Source organism: Palaemon carinicauda, chromosome 14 (assembly GCF_036898095.1).
Source record: "Palaemon carinicauda isolate YSFRI2023 chromosome 14, ASM3689809v2, whole genome shotgun sequence".
NCBI classification, from domain to species: Eukaryota; Metazoa; Arthropoda; class Malacostraca; order Decapoda; family Palaemonidae; genus Palaemon; species Palaemon carinicauda.
The window spans coordinates 730,001-746,656 of NC_090738.1; the positions used below are offsets into that span (position 1 = coordinate 730,001).

The 16,656-nt window shown below is 39.2% G+C and overlaps 1 protein-coding gene across 3 annotated transcripts in view; it reads left to right on the top strand.

The window, feature by feature from the left end:
* Positions 1-16,656, top strand: part of LOC137653077 (leucine-rich repeats and immunoglobulin-like domains protein 1) — a 431,305-nt gene that overhangs the window by 237,701 nt on the left and 176,948 nt on the right. The window lies entirely within an intron of this gene.

Genomic DNA, 16,656 nt, shown 5'->3' on the forward strand with positions numbered 1-16,656 from the left:
AATATTGGTATCAAGAGCAATTAGTTTCCCTGGACCACAACTTCTGTAAACATCAATTGCACATCCGCATCTGGTGCAAATGACCTCAGAAAACTGCACATGACCATTTTTGGCACTTTATGCTTTCAGAATGTGAACAAAAAACAAACAGAGTAATATATCTGATTAATGTCACATGAGTGAATCTGAATCTTGTATGAATTTAGAAATATATAGCTTACCTACCATCACCTTTATACTGCTTAACAATTACTTTTTGAGGTTGACACAGCTAGGATATGGTACCTTTTGATAAATGATCTAACTAGTTTGCCTTTACTTTTCAAAAGCATAATATATGTTAAAAGAGAGCCATATACATGTTTACGAGTTTTTGAGAGCTTTAGTCTGGGGTAATTTCTGGCTTTAAACATCTGACTGGTAAACTGTCCAGGCAATCCCTCTAATTAAAAAAAAAAAAAAAAAAAAAAAAAAAAACTGTAAAATCAATAGTTTCATGCATGGGTGTCCACCATTGGTTTCATTTTGTGATCATCTATCATACACAAGGGTCGGTGTTCACGTTTATTGAATGCACTAGTCCTGTAGTCGTCCAGTCAGAAGTGTTGAGGTATAGGGTCGTGGCTGTGGTGTGGACCGTGTGGCTGGATGCAAAGAACAAATCTCGCACACTTCAATCTTAATAGCAAATAGTCTGTAAGATAAACGTTTTACCTTTGTAATCCTACAACTGAACTCTTTCCCGTTTGGGTATTCAAAACTAACTTAAAAAATATATTTCTTAATGCTTAAACAAAAATTTGAACACAGCAAAACGACAACTTACCACTACCAGACTTAAAACTAACATATAAGAAATTATATGCAGTATATAAATATATAATATATATATATATATATATATATATATATATATATATATATATATATATATATATATATATATATATATATATATATTATATATATATATATATATATATATATACAAATATATATTTATATATATATACATTATATATATATATATATATATATATATATATATATATATATATATATATATATATATATATATATATATATATATATATATATATATATATATATATATATATATATATATATATATATATATATATATATATACACCTGGGGTACGACTGTGAGCTCGGGTGAGTGAGAGAGAAGTAATTTCGACACCTAGCAAACTCTCAGTCTGATAAGCTAGAGCGCTAATGGGATGAGCAATCTTGGTGAATGAGTGGAAACTAGTCACTGTGACTTGCCCCGGTAAAAATATTGCAGTAAGAGCACACCTACTCAAACTGGGTATTGCCGTCTTCTCCTTGCAAGGAGGACGGGAATATACCAAATATGAAACATATTTCAGGCTACACATGAGAAAAGGGTATTACATGCAGTTGGAAGTAGGCCAACTTGCAGAGTCGACCAGATGCTGTATCCTACGAGAGGGAAAGATAGAAGAAGAAAAGAACAGTCATTCTTTACATTCATCCCAGACTAACACCGGGTAACGACTGCCCTCGACTGTCTGCTACTTGCCCTGTAAGGGAGCTGCCATAGCTATCATCACTTGTTATGCCATTAGCACAGGACCTATGGAGAAGATATCCAGGGTCATTTTGGTTATGTTTGTGCCACAGAGAAGTTTCCTATGAATATTAGGGGTGCGCTTATGCCCTTAACAAAGAGAGTTCTGGGTCTGCGTTCGTGATGAGAAGAGTCAGAGTGCCTGGCCCAGACGATGGACTGGTAAATCCCTGTTGAAAACCTCTATTAGGGATTCTCCTCTTTACCCTGCCAGAGGTTACAGACAGGTGTTTGATGAGCGGATGAGCTCCAATTGTTTACCTGAGAACATGCCCCAATGCTTGTGAACCAATGAAAAAAACGATGTGTGCGTCACCTGCTACGTAAAGGAGATATCCCCTTCAGAGTGGCGTAAAATTAGGGTCCGCTCTTGGATTCTGAGCCTTGGCAATGCACTCAGGGACGAAGTCAAGTGTAACTTATCCCCTATCTCTCTGACTGGGCTAGGTCAAGGAATAGACCATGTCCCTTGCGGAATCTCCTAGCTGAAGTCTAAACTAGCAGGAAAAACCAACTTAAGAGGGAAGTCATGATCTGAGAACTGACAAGCGGTGAAAAGCACTCCTTTTCGAGAGCATGGAACAGAACAGGAACTACGTCCCAAGGAGGTGGTTGGGCTTCCAACAGTTTCTATGAGGGGACACAATTCCGTTGAGCGGAATATTAATAACTGTTCATTCTAAGGACAAAGCTCAAGACCGTACATTAGTTTATCATGGCCGGGACTGAGCCGGGTCTTTCCTCCCCAAAGAATAAAAAGAACAAAGGTGTGCTAAAGAAAGTAATATTGAGCAGTGTGAGGCTTCTTTCCATGACATGAATGTTAGAGGATAGACTACTTTTTGCTGCTGCCTGTGAGAAGCTTCTCTGAGAGATATTGTGGATAACCTCCAGGAAAGAAGTCGTAGGAACTCTATTGATTGTGGTTAATCTCTATGTAATATTGTGTAAGATATTCGAGAAAGGAATGAGAGCTTCTCCTAATATCTCTGGATAGAAGGTCTGGGTACTATTCTGCTGGCGGCCACTGCAGAGTTATCAAGGCCATAGACTGATTTCTGGATGCCTTCATATCAATAATAAGTCTAGTCATCAGACAGAAGGGGAGAAACGCATGGACGTCCCAGTTGTCCCATGGATATCGGAGGTCCTCTAGTAGAGGTCCCTTGTTATTCGTACAAGCTAACAGTACTCCGGTAACTCCCAGGCACAAGACGTCTTACACCAACTTCTCGTCCGCAACTCCCCCCTGGGTCAGGAAAATGATGGCTAACTGAGGTAGAAAAAGCTACCGTGAAGCCTTGCCTGCAATGATTGGGCATAAAAGGGTGATCTAGTTGTCTTACCTCCAACACAATATTCTTAAAGCTAGATGGTAAAGCAGCTGTGCAAAGAATAGGCTACCTTTGTTTGTCTATGTATTCTACTACCATCGTGCTCTGTTAAGATCAATTAAGTGTGTTAAGAAAGGAGTTGTTACAAGTATTAAGAGCTAGGAATGCTGAACTCAGTTCCAGGAAAAATTGCGTGGCACTGCCAACTGTGGTCATACCATACCCCAGTGGCAGCAGATGAGCGCCCCCCCCCCCCCCCCCCTCCTTCTTTCGGTGCATCCCCCAAGAGTATCGAATGAGAGGAAGGTGAGAGAAGGTCTACATACCTGAGGAGGTTGGTAATCTCTACTTCCAACTCAGATCTCTCTTTTGCTCTGATCCTACCAGATTCAGAAGTCCGAAGAATCTCTGCTAATAGCAAAAGGTTTTCAGTTGCCAGTAGAGGGGAATAAAGCTATGACAGTGCCCAAATGTTTCTGGAAGTTCAGATGTCCCAACAAGTGCAGCCGTCAGCGTGCCCATAATAAGTCTTGCTTAAGGAAGGGACAGCCAGTTGGATTAGGACATCCACCTACATAAGGGCGAGTCTCCATACTAAAGAGCGAAAGGGTTTGCATTTGGGTCAGAACAAAAGACCTGATTTGATGGTTCAACTTTGTCTTTTTAGAGGTTATTTTTCTTCCTAGATATGCCAGTTCTTCTGAAAATTGCAAGAATGAATTCTAGCAGTTTATGCCAATCCCCAAATCAAGTCAAAACTCAAAAGATTGACTTTGAATCTGAGAAGAATCTCCCTCAAATCTGCTAGAATCAACCACACATGTAAGGGGCATGGAGGGCTGATGATATTGTCATTGATCCAGGATGCAACTATGGTGAATTTACTTGTTTACACTTCAGGGGTTAATGGTAGGCAGGAGCCCCAAACTTTTTACTGGCAAGTCATCTCTCAGAGGAAGACTGTAGGTATTTCCTGAGCAATTAAAATCCAGTAATAACCAGCAGACATTGGGTCTGGTGGACGACATGACCATTACCGCGCTAAGGATGAAGAACTACCCTGTTCTCTTCCCAATAGAATAGGGTATCACTGGATGTCGAGTCAATGGAAGGAGAGAGAAAAAGAAGCAGGTTGTGGCCCCCTGCATGGAGGATTGGGACCATCCGAGGATTGGACACTAGAGTCACTCATTTTTTTTCCCTACTTCCCCGGCATCCTCCCCCCTGTAGGATGGGTAAGAGGGATGTCCCTTCTTCATGGCATGTTAGAACTTGTGTCGTAACTCGAGGAATTGAGAGACAGTGTATACAGGCAACCCTTTCTGGTGAAAACTAGTCTTCCCAAGAGACGACATTGGAAACTGGCACACACAACAGATTACTCCCTGAATTCCGGGGGACTGTTTCTGTCGAAAACCCTGAAGAGTCAGAGGGTTCAATTGGGAGACGCAACAATCAGATGTCTCTCAAGAGAAAGAATAACTTCCATCTGAATACCCGAGGATGCTGAGAGATTAACAAGCCAACCTTTCAAGTAGATCACTGTCAATTCATGTGATTGATTGCAAACAACTGTTTCTGGAAAACGAGGAAGAAACATAGTTCCCTAACGTCACTAGCTAAGATGGGAGTTGTTCAGGTATGTAAGCCTGCAAGCCAGTAAACATCAATAGTATCCAGCTATTTCTAGCAGATATCCGTATTAAAGTAATCCTCTCAAGATGATCACTGTCATGCAAAGGATTGGTCGCTAGCAACTACCTCCAAAAGACAAGGTTGAAGTGTATCTTCAGTTACATTTGTCAGGAAGGCAGTTATGTGCATAATTCCAGCCATGAACCAATAAACACAGATAGAAAAGATTACTTCTATAGAAGGTATATGCTCCCCCATTTTCAGGGGAAGTGTTCATGGGCAAACAAAGTTCCCTGAGAAGAGTCCATTTCAAAAGACCTGATGGGTCCTCCAGGTTGGACTGAAGATCTGGGAGTGGCACTATGATCAGCGAACATCGATAAACGTCTGTAAACGAGACCTTCTCCAAGGGGAAAAGTATCCTCTAGTAATAAGGTAAGTGCTGTCTTGGATCTCATATATATATACATATGTATATATATATATATATATATATATATATATATATATATATATATATATATATACATATATATATATATATATATATATATATATATATATATATATATATATATATATATATATATATATATATATATATATATATATATATATATATAAATCTGGTAATTATGTGTCTGTGTGTCTGTATTGTGTGTCTGCGTGGCGCTATAGAAAAATTGTACAAGGAACTTACAGAATATTTGATGATAAAATCTTATGTAATTTTCTTAAACAAAGCTAACGCCGCTATTTCCATTTTGATCAAGATCCACCTTCGAGGTTTACACGCCCATAATTACTGACCCCATAAAACTGTAGTCCATGGAATCGGGTGAAATATGGCTAGCTGGTACCGTAGACTTCAACTTTGAAAAAAAAAATCCCTTTTTTTTTTTTCTTTTTTTTCTTTTTTTTTATAAATCGAGAAATGTAACGTAGCTAATTTTATTTTGATCAAGACCCACCTTTGGGGGTCTACGGCCCCCATAATTACTAGCCCCATAAAACTGCATTCAATAATAATGAATAAATTGCAATGAATTTCGACATAGAGATTGCATGAGATTATTTAGGGCTATATTGATTTGGAAATTTGTCCTAAAAAGGGGGGTCAGTCCTTGGGCGTTGACCCCACACGCATAGCATACGATGATTTTCTTTTCCATGTGATAAAATATACTAAAACTTACAGAAAATGTAATGATTAAGTCATATGTAATTTTTTCTATTTTTTCAGTTTTCTACAAAATGATGCCACCCAAAAAAAGAGATTCTACAGAATATTTAATAGTTGAGTTTTAATTAATTTTTATGTTTTATTTTTTTTTTTTAGTGTTTTACAAAATGATGCCTCCTGAAAAGAGATTCTCGTTCAGTAAATCTGATAAAGCAAATTCGATAAATAAAAGAAGATAGCATGAAACAGAAGAGCAGAGGAATTCATGGAGGGAAACAAATGCAAGAAGAATGGCACCTAGACGTGAGACACAGAATGAAGAACGAAGAAAAACTCATGCAAGTAGAATGGCAGCTAGCCATAAAGTAGAAAATGAAAAGCAAATGGATTTAAGAAGGAACACTAATCCTAGCAGGAAAGCAGCTGGATGTGAAGTAAAAGACGGAGAGGATATGAATTTGAGAAGGAACACTAATACAAGCAGAATGGCAGGTAGACGTGAAGTCGAAAATGAAGAGCAGAGAAATTTAAGAAGGAACACTAATTCTAGCAGAATGATGCCACCCAAAAAAAAAAAAAAAAAAAAAAAAAAAAAAAAAAAAAAAAAAGATTCTAGAGAATATTTAATAGTTAAGTCTCATGTATTTTTTTATATATATATTTTTTTTTCAGTTTTCTACAAAATTATGTCACCGAAAAAGTGGCTCTCATTCGGTATATCCGATAAAGCAAATTCGGTGAAAAGAAAAAGACAGCAGGAACCAGAGGAGCAGAAGAATTTACGGAAGGGAACAAATGCAAGAATGGCAGCTAGACGTGAAGCACAAGATGAAGAAGAAAAAAAGAATCATGCAAGTAGAATGGCAGGTAACCATAAAGCAGAAAATGTATTTCCTATATTTTGTTTCTAGTTTTCTACAAAATGATGCCACCCAAAAAGAGGGTCTCATTCGGTATATCCGATACAGCAAATTCGGTGAAAAGAAAAATATAGCAGGAAACAAAAGAGCAGAGGAATTTACGGAGGGGAACGAATGCAAGGAGAATGACAGCTGGACGTGAGACACTGGATGAAGAACAAAGAAAAACTCATGAAAGTAGAATGGCAGCTATCCAAAAAGCAGAAAATGAAGAGCAGGTGGATTTAAGAAGGAACAATAATGCAAGAAGAATGGCAGCTAGATGTGTGGCAGAAGATGAAGAGCAGATGAATTTGTGAAGGAATATTAATACAAGCAGAATGGCAGCTAGACGTGCTGCGGAAGGTGAAGAGCAGAGGAATTTAAGAAGGAATACCAATGCAAGCAAAATTTCAGCTAGACGTGAATCACAGCACGGAAAGCAGATGAATTTATGAAGGAACACTAATGCAAGCCAAATGGCAGCTAGACGTGAAGCAGATGACGAAGAGCACATGAATTTAAGAGGGAAAACTATTGCAAACAGAATGGCAAGCAAAAGACAAAGAACAGATGAATTTGAGAAGAAACACCAATGCAAGCAGAATGATGCCACCCAAATACTTAGTGGTTAAGTCATGTATTTTTTATATTTCTTTCAATTTTCTTCAAAATGATGTCACCCAAAAAGAGGTTCTCATTCGGTATATCCGATAAAGCAAATTCAGCGAAAAGAAAAAGAAAGCAGGAAACAGAAGAGCAGAGGAATTTATGGAGGGGAACAAATATAAGAAGAATGGCAGCTAGACGTGAGACACAGGATGAAGAACAAAAAAAAACAACCATGCACGTAGAATGGCAGCTAACCATAAAGCAGAAAATGAAGAGCAGATGGATTTAAGAAGGAGCACTGATGCAATTAGAATGGCAGCTAGAAGTGAGGCAGAAGACGAAGAGCAGATGAATTTGTGAAGGAACAATAATACACTTAGAATGGCAGCTAGGCATAAAGGTGAAAATGAAGAGCAGAGGAATTTAAGAAGGAACATCAATGCAAGCAGAATGTCAGCTAAACGTGAAGCAGAAGACGAAAAGAAGAGGAATTTAAAAAGGAACAATAATGCAAGCAGTATGGCAGCTAGACGTGAAGCAGAAGACGAATAGCAGGTGGATTTAAGAAGGAACACTAATGCAAACAGAATTGCAACTAGATGTGAAGCACAGGATGACGACTAAGATCATTCTCGCCTTGAAAATAAACAACAAAGAATTGTAGCTATAAGAAATCAGGAATCAAGAAATAAGAAAAAATGATTCTACTTCAGGATAACCAACAAAGAATGATTGTCCATCGAAACCAAGAATCATCGGAAGGAGCTGAGAATAGTAGCCATATTGATATACTCATGCATGCAGAAGCAAGACCACATCCCTGTAATGCTGTACAATGATGTCTGGGTGCCTTCACTTATAATCCAAGATACCCCTATGAAACAAAGACAGTGCATATTGGCCTAATGTCACAACAATGTAATCACTATGATGTTCAGATATGGAAGAATGAAACTCCTGAATTGTTTTGCAGTGAGGGGAAAATTAGACTGCCTTTGTTAGTTGAACCTCCTGGATATATGCAAAAAAAAAAAAAAAGAACTTCTCAATGGAACATCCCAGCATTCAAAATATTTCCTTGAAAACATACTACTATACAACAATGCTTTCCAGATGCCTTCATCTGGAGCAAAATTTGTGAATGAGGGGGGATTTCAGCCCACATTTAAAATCCCAGGCCAAATATACCCGGGCAACATTGGGTAATCCTGCAAGTGTGTGTGTGTATATATATATATATATATATATATATATATATATATATATATATATATATATATATATATATATATGTGTGTGTGTGTATATAAATATATATATATATATATATATGTGTGTGTGTGTGCGTGTGTGTCTAAAATATGCCATCCTGCCAATGCTCTGTGGGCCAACAGTTACAGTAACTCAATTTAAGAAGTATGAGCAGTCAAAAATTCTCTCCTAGGCTGACCTATGTTGTCATTATTCTTACCACCGTCCACCAGGAACAAGCCCAATCAGTAAATCATTATATAGCAGCAATTGTTATAATACAAACTAATCTTATCCAAGAGCAATCTATTCAAAGGTTTAAAAGTTTAAATGCCACTCGTGAATGGCAAGGGCAATGACCAATGACAATACCCTAGTAGGAAAATGCCCTAGGACCAGGGAAGGCCAGAGAATGGTTGCTTATGACTCGGCGGGTAGCCCTAAAGGTTTCTTCAAACCCCCTATCCTAAGCTCACAAGGATGGTGAGGTTGCAGAGACTACAAGACACTATCGAACTTGCGTGGGTCTAAAGCCCGAGTCCAACAGAACGACAAGCAGTGACGTTTCTAATATGCCATAAATTTTTGTCCGTTTCTGGTCCAGTCAGAAAAAAAAAATTACGGCATTCACAAGAGAAGGAAAAAGAAAAGGAATAAGAGCAATAAAAATAAATAAACAAAAAATACTTATGAACACTCCTAGCTAACTAAACTAGCATACTATAATCAAAATAGCTAATAATGAACTGATGCTATTATTCACAACCACACCAAAGAAAAAATAATACTGATAATACTCGTAAATAAAACATTATCAAAGCTGATAGAGAACTAAATCCATGCATAGCGTGAAAAAACAATATCTGTATCATGCTTTATTTTTATTTTATCTTGGGAATGATTGCTGTTAACTTATATTAAGCTAACTCATTAGTGAAGAATTACCTTCACTCTTTATTCTATACATATTCATTTATCTCGTGCATGATTGCAGCTAACTTGGATTACGTTTTGCTTATGCTAACCCTCCTCCATTTCTCTTCCTACCTTTTTCCCAAGGGTGTTAAGAATTATGAATTTATTTTAATTAATCTTTAATTTTGTTTGGCTCATGCATGATTTATTTTAGTTACACATTCCGTTTTCTAGTTTGTCTCTTGCAAAATTTGCTAGAGTTATTCTCTCCATTTTCTATCCAATCTATCGAGACCTCTGTTTATGACGTCACAACAGGTACACTTCTTCGGTAGGGATTAGCTATCTGCGTGGGAAATAATTCCGGGAAAGGCCTCCCCGTTTCTGATTTCCGGACCCGAGCCTGAAGGATAGAGCGCCAACACTCACACTTGACAAACTAGAGAACCGCAACGAAGACGGTTTGCTTTCCCTACACATGTTTAAGTCCAAAGATTATTCTCTACCGGGACTGTCGACACCGATATCACCTTGATGTTCAGACGCTACTCGAGGGCGCAGAATAGTGAATCCCAATCAAGTGTGGTTGGACTGAATCAGTTATGTTAACGACAGTTTCACAAAGAGTTAGGGGGAGCAGTACTGTAAAAGTCAAAACGTCCTAAGGACCACCGAGGTAATACCGTAGAACATTACAATAAAGGATTGACACCGATAGCTTTAGATTGATGTAAATATAAACTTACCCTTAAGTCATATCTCACCTCATGTGATAACTCATTTAGCCATTTCAAAATGTAAAGGTCAAGTTAAAAACAGTTAATAATTTTAACCTAAAAATGGCGTTTATTTCCATAAAGTGCAACAGGAATTTTCACCTAACTGCACAGGAAAAAACAGCAAAACTACCTAATTGAAATTTGAATAAAGACCACATGGCATATGAAAAATGAAAAATGCCAAGAAAATGGTCAAATCAATTAAATCGTAAATCAATAATCAAATGACTAATCAACCAATGAAAGTAAAAATGGTGACTGAAATAATACCAAAAGTTCTACTCACTACTTTGAACACATTCCTCTCGGGCAATAAAATTTCAAACTTGATAGAGGGGAACGGGAACACAACTTATGTTAATGGACACGCCACGAATGATTAAACCAGACAGTTTGAACATGACTTCCTAGCTAAATGTGCACATCGTCAAATAAAGGCTAGAAAAAAAGGGGGGACAATTCCTTGGCCAAGGTTGAGCACCGCTAATTTGTACTCACGCTCTTGAGGGTTGATTGAAGTGGAAGCATCTTGAAAACTGTTAACAACACGGTGCATCTTCAGTTCTGCACAGTCGTGTTTTGTCTTCTTAGTCCTTTCGTTTGAATAATGGCACAAAATAAGGCCTAGTAAATGGTTGACCAACAGGTAGTCGAACCGACGCCTATACCACAACGACGTTTCGGATGAAGAGGCTATATCTACGTCCATCTTCCACGCTTCCTGGTTTTTAAGTGGGCCGCTCACACGCTTCTTCCTCCCAGTGTTGAGCAGGTTCAAGCAGGTTCAAGCAGGTCAAGTCATTCTTCTTCTTCAAATTTTCATGAGTATGTGTTTCGCTGAAGGGTGCTTTTTATAAATACAAGGATCATTCTTGAAACTCCAGGGGAAAGTAATTATAAAGAAATCCTACTGTCTGGTTTTTAAAAATTAATATACATACAAAAAAATTAAGTGGCGTTTAGTGATGTTCAATAACACAGAAAACAATCCTAGCTAAACAGGCTTATAAATAGGTACTGAGATGTAAATAGCAATAAGGTAAGATCAATGAGTTACGTAAATTAAAGAGTTACTTAAATACAAACCAATTGTGGTTAAACATCCAAAGCTTCAAGAGCATTTGGAACAGAACGCAACCAAGTGCTGTTTTTTCTTAAAAATTGTCGACGGTCGGTTGCATCGTCAAACAATGTACTGTGAGCTCAGGAAATGAGATCAAATCATCTACAGAGGAATGAGGTGATGAAAGGTAAAGCATTACAGGGGAATGATGGACATGTTAGCAGCAATGAATATTTAAGGGTATAATAACGAAGGTTACAAAGGAAACAAAAGAAAAAAGAGATGCGTAAAACCCAGAAAATAACAAACAAAAAATAAAAAATGGAATAACGGGGTTGACTAAAATAAAGCGTGGAAAGAATTTCCACAATCTGCATGAAATGGTTCTTATTTCCATGCTCAGCATATACAAGGATAAATATTTTTCTGATATTGGTTGCAAATTATATATTAACAATTTATGGATATTGTATTTATATCTCTCTGCATATCCTTCAAGTTTGTTTGTCTAGGAATTCTATTGTCTGCCATGCACTGTATTTGCTGATTTTTTTTTTATATAGAATAAATTTACCTACATGCAAGACAGTTACAGTAGGTCTTATTCTCAGGTATATTCCCCTGGCACCGCGAGATTACTTCTTGTATTCTGTATAAACACCCTACAAGACCTCTACTTCTACAGAAGGATTAATCAGGTGTTCCAATCCGCTATAGTACCTCTAGACCGGGTAGGTCTAAAGGAGGTATTGCCCTTTCCTTCTGTTTGGCGAAAAGTGGGCGCTCTTTTTTAAACTGCCCACTCACATACGGTAGGTCTCTGGTAGCCTAGGTAACCCCCCCCCCCCCCATCCCTCTTGCCTCATGTATCTAGAAGAGAAAAAAATTACATGTAGCAGCGAAAGGGTTCCAGTTATTCAGAACTAGGTGGTTGTAAAAGGAATCTTAAAGGCGGCCCCAAGAAGCTACAATTGCCCTCAACAAGCACCCAGTTTGGAGTGCACCCAGACTATTAGGATCAATAACACATGAGACAAAGAGGTGTCAATATGTGGCCACATCCCCCTTTTAGATTGACATTATTTGTTTAACTATATATCACTGTCTGGCTTAGAACATTCAGGTGTACGTGCAGAGTTTATTTTAATTTTGATTTCATTATTTTGATTTTTGTAACATTTCAGACGTCGACACAATTCAATCTTCCAAATGTTTGACTAAACCCCTTAATTCATGGAACAATAAAGTAGACATTTGGTCTTAGATTCGTGTTTTATTTTATGCATTTGTCTAACCCCTTTAAAACAGTGTTATTGACGGGATTTGTTGAATTTCTGTGTGTTATGTTTTGACTAACCCTTTATTCTCTTGTCGAATTTTGTGTAACCTGTTATGATGACTATTTGGAGAGCAACGTAAAATCTAAAGAATAAAGGTGTGAGATAGGTGAAGGGAATATTTGATTTTTTATTTAAGCCATTTTTGTGCATTTGCCTTTTTATTGAGTTTAAATAAAATTATGCAATGAATTGTTAAGGTTACTTGTATACTCAGGGATAATGATGATTATTACATGCTTCAGCTACATTAATGGTTGAAGTGAAGCCTCCTCATTCTAAATTTAGACCAGCAGGCAGATTTTAGAATAAACTTTAACCCCTTATACTGCTTCTCTATTTCAATGTGTTGCGGTATTTTCCCTGCATCAGATTATTTTGTTAAGCACTCTCAGTTGGTATGTACTATTCTGAGCTCGGTATAGTGCTTGAACATTGAGGTGGTACTGCCACTGAGAAATCCAGTATATATCTGCAACAAATTATCTATATACAAACCATTTCGCTCATTACAGTGGAGATATATTTCGGCAGCAATTTAAACCAGACATAATTTACTTTTAGCGACGTGAAATTACCCACCAATCTTGAATGGGAAAGGCTGGGTATCATACCCATCAAACCACAGATAAGGAAGCATGGTTACCAATCAGTCACTCCACCAGGAGACTCCATCCATCTTAGTACCAGTAGAGGTTCGAAGTCTCCTAGGGAGGTCTCTTTCACAGACAGCTATCAGCTCTTGTCTATAGACTGGGATCAGCAGGAGCCAGCCACCAGGGTAGCGAAGGTTCCAGCTCCTCATCCTGTGCCCTCCGAAGGCATAAGGTCCAAGGAACAGGAGAGGAAGGAGAATTCTTCTTTCCTTGCGAACTTTAACATCCGCCCACATGAGAGGAAGGATGCAAAGACCGTTTTGAAGAACTAGCACTTGATGTCTGAGCAGCCAGCTCTGAGTGATGGTATGCCAAATTCTAGGTCCATCTCCATAAGATCAGAGTACAGTGGCCTCCCTCCAAGGGATCACGTTTCTGTTAGGATAACGGATGTCGAACCTGACCCGCCCTGGTCTCCTATGGTTGTGAAGAACCATTGGATAATGGCTTGGAACATTCTGATGGAATGTTGGCTGTGTCCACCAGCTCGAAGATCTCCAGCTTGGAGTAAAAGGACCCTGATCATGTCTTTCTGCAGGTGCTTGTGCATCCAGAAGATCAACTCCTTCAGGGAATTAGATCATGTACCAGCTAAGGGAAAGGACAGCATCCTGGAGCTCTTCTATGAAAACCCCAAACCCATAAAGTCCTAAGGTAGCTTTGCCTTGGTCTAGAGGGGTCAAAGGTGCCAAGAAGAGGACTTACGCCCAAGTGGCAGGAATCTTTCAGTCCCTCAGGTTTGTGAACGCATCTAATTTGCTTCCTCCACCATACATGCAACAGAGGAAGTACTACAAGATCGTTGACAATGATCCGTCAACTCTTCCAATATATCCAGCTATACTGTCTTTAACTCAGAATATGTCCTTGCATAACCCTATTGCCTAGCCATTTCATGTGAGGATTACTGGTTAGGGTCAGTAGGTTACCTCTTTAAGAACAAGGACTTTCCCACCAATCAGAAGAAGGAGGCAATATCTGCTTTCCTTTTTTTGGGTGCCAGGAGGATGGACTTCCTGACCCACAACATTGTCAACCAGTGGATCAACTGGGTTTTTGAGACAATAAGATGCGGGAATCTCAAAATTCTAGAAGTGGGCGCCTAGGAGTGAACCTATGAAGCTTCGTAACTTCTTGATGGATGGCAGGTGCAGAGACATGGAGGAAGGCTAGCCAGGACTCCTCCACTGTACAATGACTTTACCCCCCACTTACTACTTGGCACCACGAGGCCGAACCTTGGTTGGTCTCTGTCCTCAGAGCGGCATACCATGTCCAGTTCAGTCTCTCTCTCCCTCCTCTAACCCTACATCTAGCGATATCAAGTTCCTTCACGAGGAGATGCGCGAAGGAACAGGCCAGTGAGGCCGAAGTCTAGACCATGTTGGAGAAGGACGCTCTCCAAGAGGTTTTAGATGAGTCCCCAGGCTTCTACAGCTGACTCTTTCTTATAAAGAAGGTGTCTAGAGGCTGGAGACCAGTTTTAGACCTCTCAGCATTGAACGAGTTTATCCAACATACCCTGTTCAAGATAGCAATAGGGCAGACAGACAAACCATCAGACCGGAAGATTTCATGTTAAAGCTGGATCTCAATGATGCGTATTTCCAGATCCCTATTCATCCATCATCAAGGATATACCTAAGATTCTCCTTAAACGACAAGATATAACAATTCACAGTGCTGTGCTTCAGCCTTTCAGGTGTTCACATGGGTGTTCTCCCTAGTGTCCCCCGGGGCACACAAGAACGGCATAAGGGTCCTTCATTATTTAGACAATTGGCTGATTCTTGCAGAAATGAAGGCCACCCTTCTTCTCCATCAAGATAGACTCTTCGAGTCTTACCGAGATCTGGGGAACATGATAAATCTCCAGAAGTGTTCAATACAACCTTTGCAAGATCTGATATATCTAAGGATGAAAATCAACACCAAACTAGCCTAAAGTCTTTCTGTCCAAAGAAAGAATGGAGAGTATGAAACCGTCAGCTCGCCTTTTTCTGTCACCAGACACGCTACCAAAACATCAGAGGCTGGGGCTGCTTGGACTCCTGTCCTCCATGAGGAGACTAGTTCCCAACAGCCATCTGCAAACTTGATCTCTTCAGTGACAGGTGAAGTTGTTTTGGTCTCACCACGAAGACCCTCCAAATCTCCTGTTTTCAATAGGGTCAAAGCAAAAGAGAGACCTGAGTTGATGGGTGTCAGACACCAACCTGCTCAGGGGAATAGATCTTCTCTCTCGTTCCTTGGAATTGAAGCTTTTCACAGATGCGACAAAAGAAAGGTGCACCACATGGCTTATGGGCTCTGGTCCAACTCCAAGTTACAGTGCAACATAAACATTCTTGAAATAAAAGCAGCCTTCCTGGACCGCCATCAATTCCATCAACTCCTTTCAGAACACACCGTGGTGCTGATGAGTGACAACCACTGTAGAGGTTCACATAAAGAAGTAAGGAGATACTTTTTCACAGCCTATCAGCCATCTAGCAATGGAAATGATAAGATGGGCAGAAGACAACTCGTTAGCTTTATCACCCCATTTCATCCTCGGCAAAAGAAATATTCTGGCAAATAATCTGATTAGGAAGACTCAGATAGCCAAAAAAGTATTGGCTTAATGGAGTTTGCCGATGATCGACGAGTTTTCAACCTCCTTCTAAATGTTTCCCTTTCTGCCAAGTAAGGAGGCTTCTAAACAAGGTAAGGATATCGCAAAATCTCTCAATGACCTCAGTAACTACCATGCAGCAACATACAGAATGATTCCCAGAGCTTCTACGTCTGTTCACAGAGGTACTGAGGGAGCACTCTCCACTTCCCAATCTACTCAGACAACCACACATAAAGATTTTCCACAAAGCAGTAGACCTTAGCTGATGGGTATCAGACACCAACCTGCTCAGGGGAATAAACCTTCTCTCTCTTCCGCTGAAATTGAAGCTCTTCATAGATGCGTCAAAAGAAGGGTCCACCACATGGCCTACGGACTCTGGTCCAACTCAAAGTTACAGTGCAACATAAACCTTCTGGAAATGAAGGCAGCCTTCCTGTACATTAATCAATTCCATCAACTCCTTTCAGAATACACTGGGGTGCTTATGAGTGATAACCACTGTAGAGGCTTACAAAAACAAGTAACGAGGTACTTTTTCACAGCCCCTCAGCCGTCTAGTAATGGAAATGATAAGATGGACAAAAGACAGCTCGTTAGCTTTATCAGCCCATTTCATCCTGGGCAAAAGAAATATTCTGACAGATAACCTGAACAGGAAGACTCATATAGTTGGCTCTGAGTCATCTTTGAAACACCATATAGCCAAAAAAGTCTTGGCTTAATGGAGTTCACCGATGATCGACCAGTTTATGACCTAA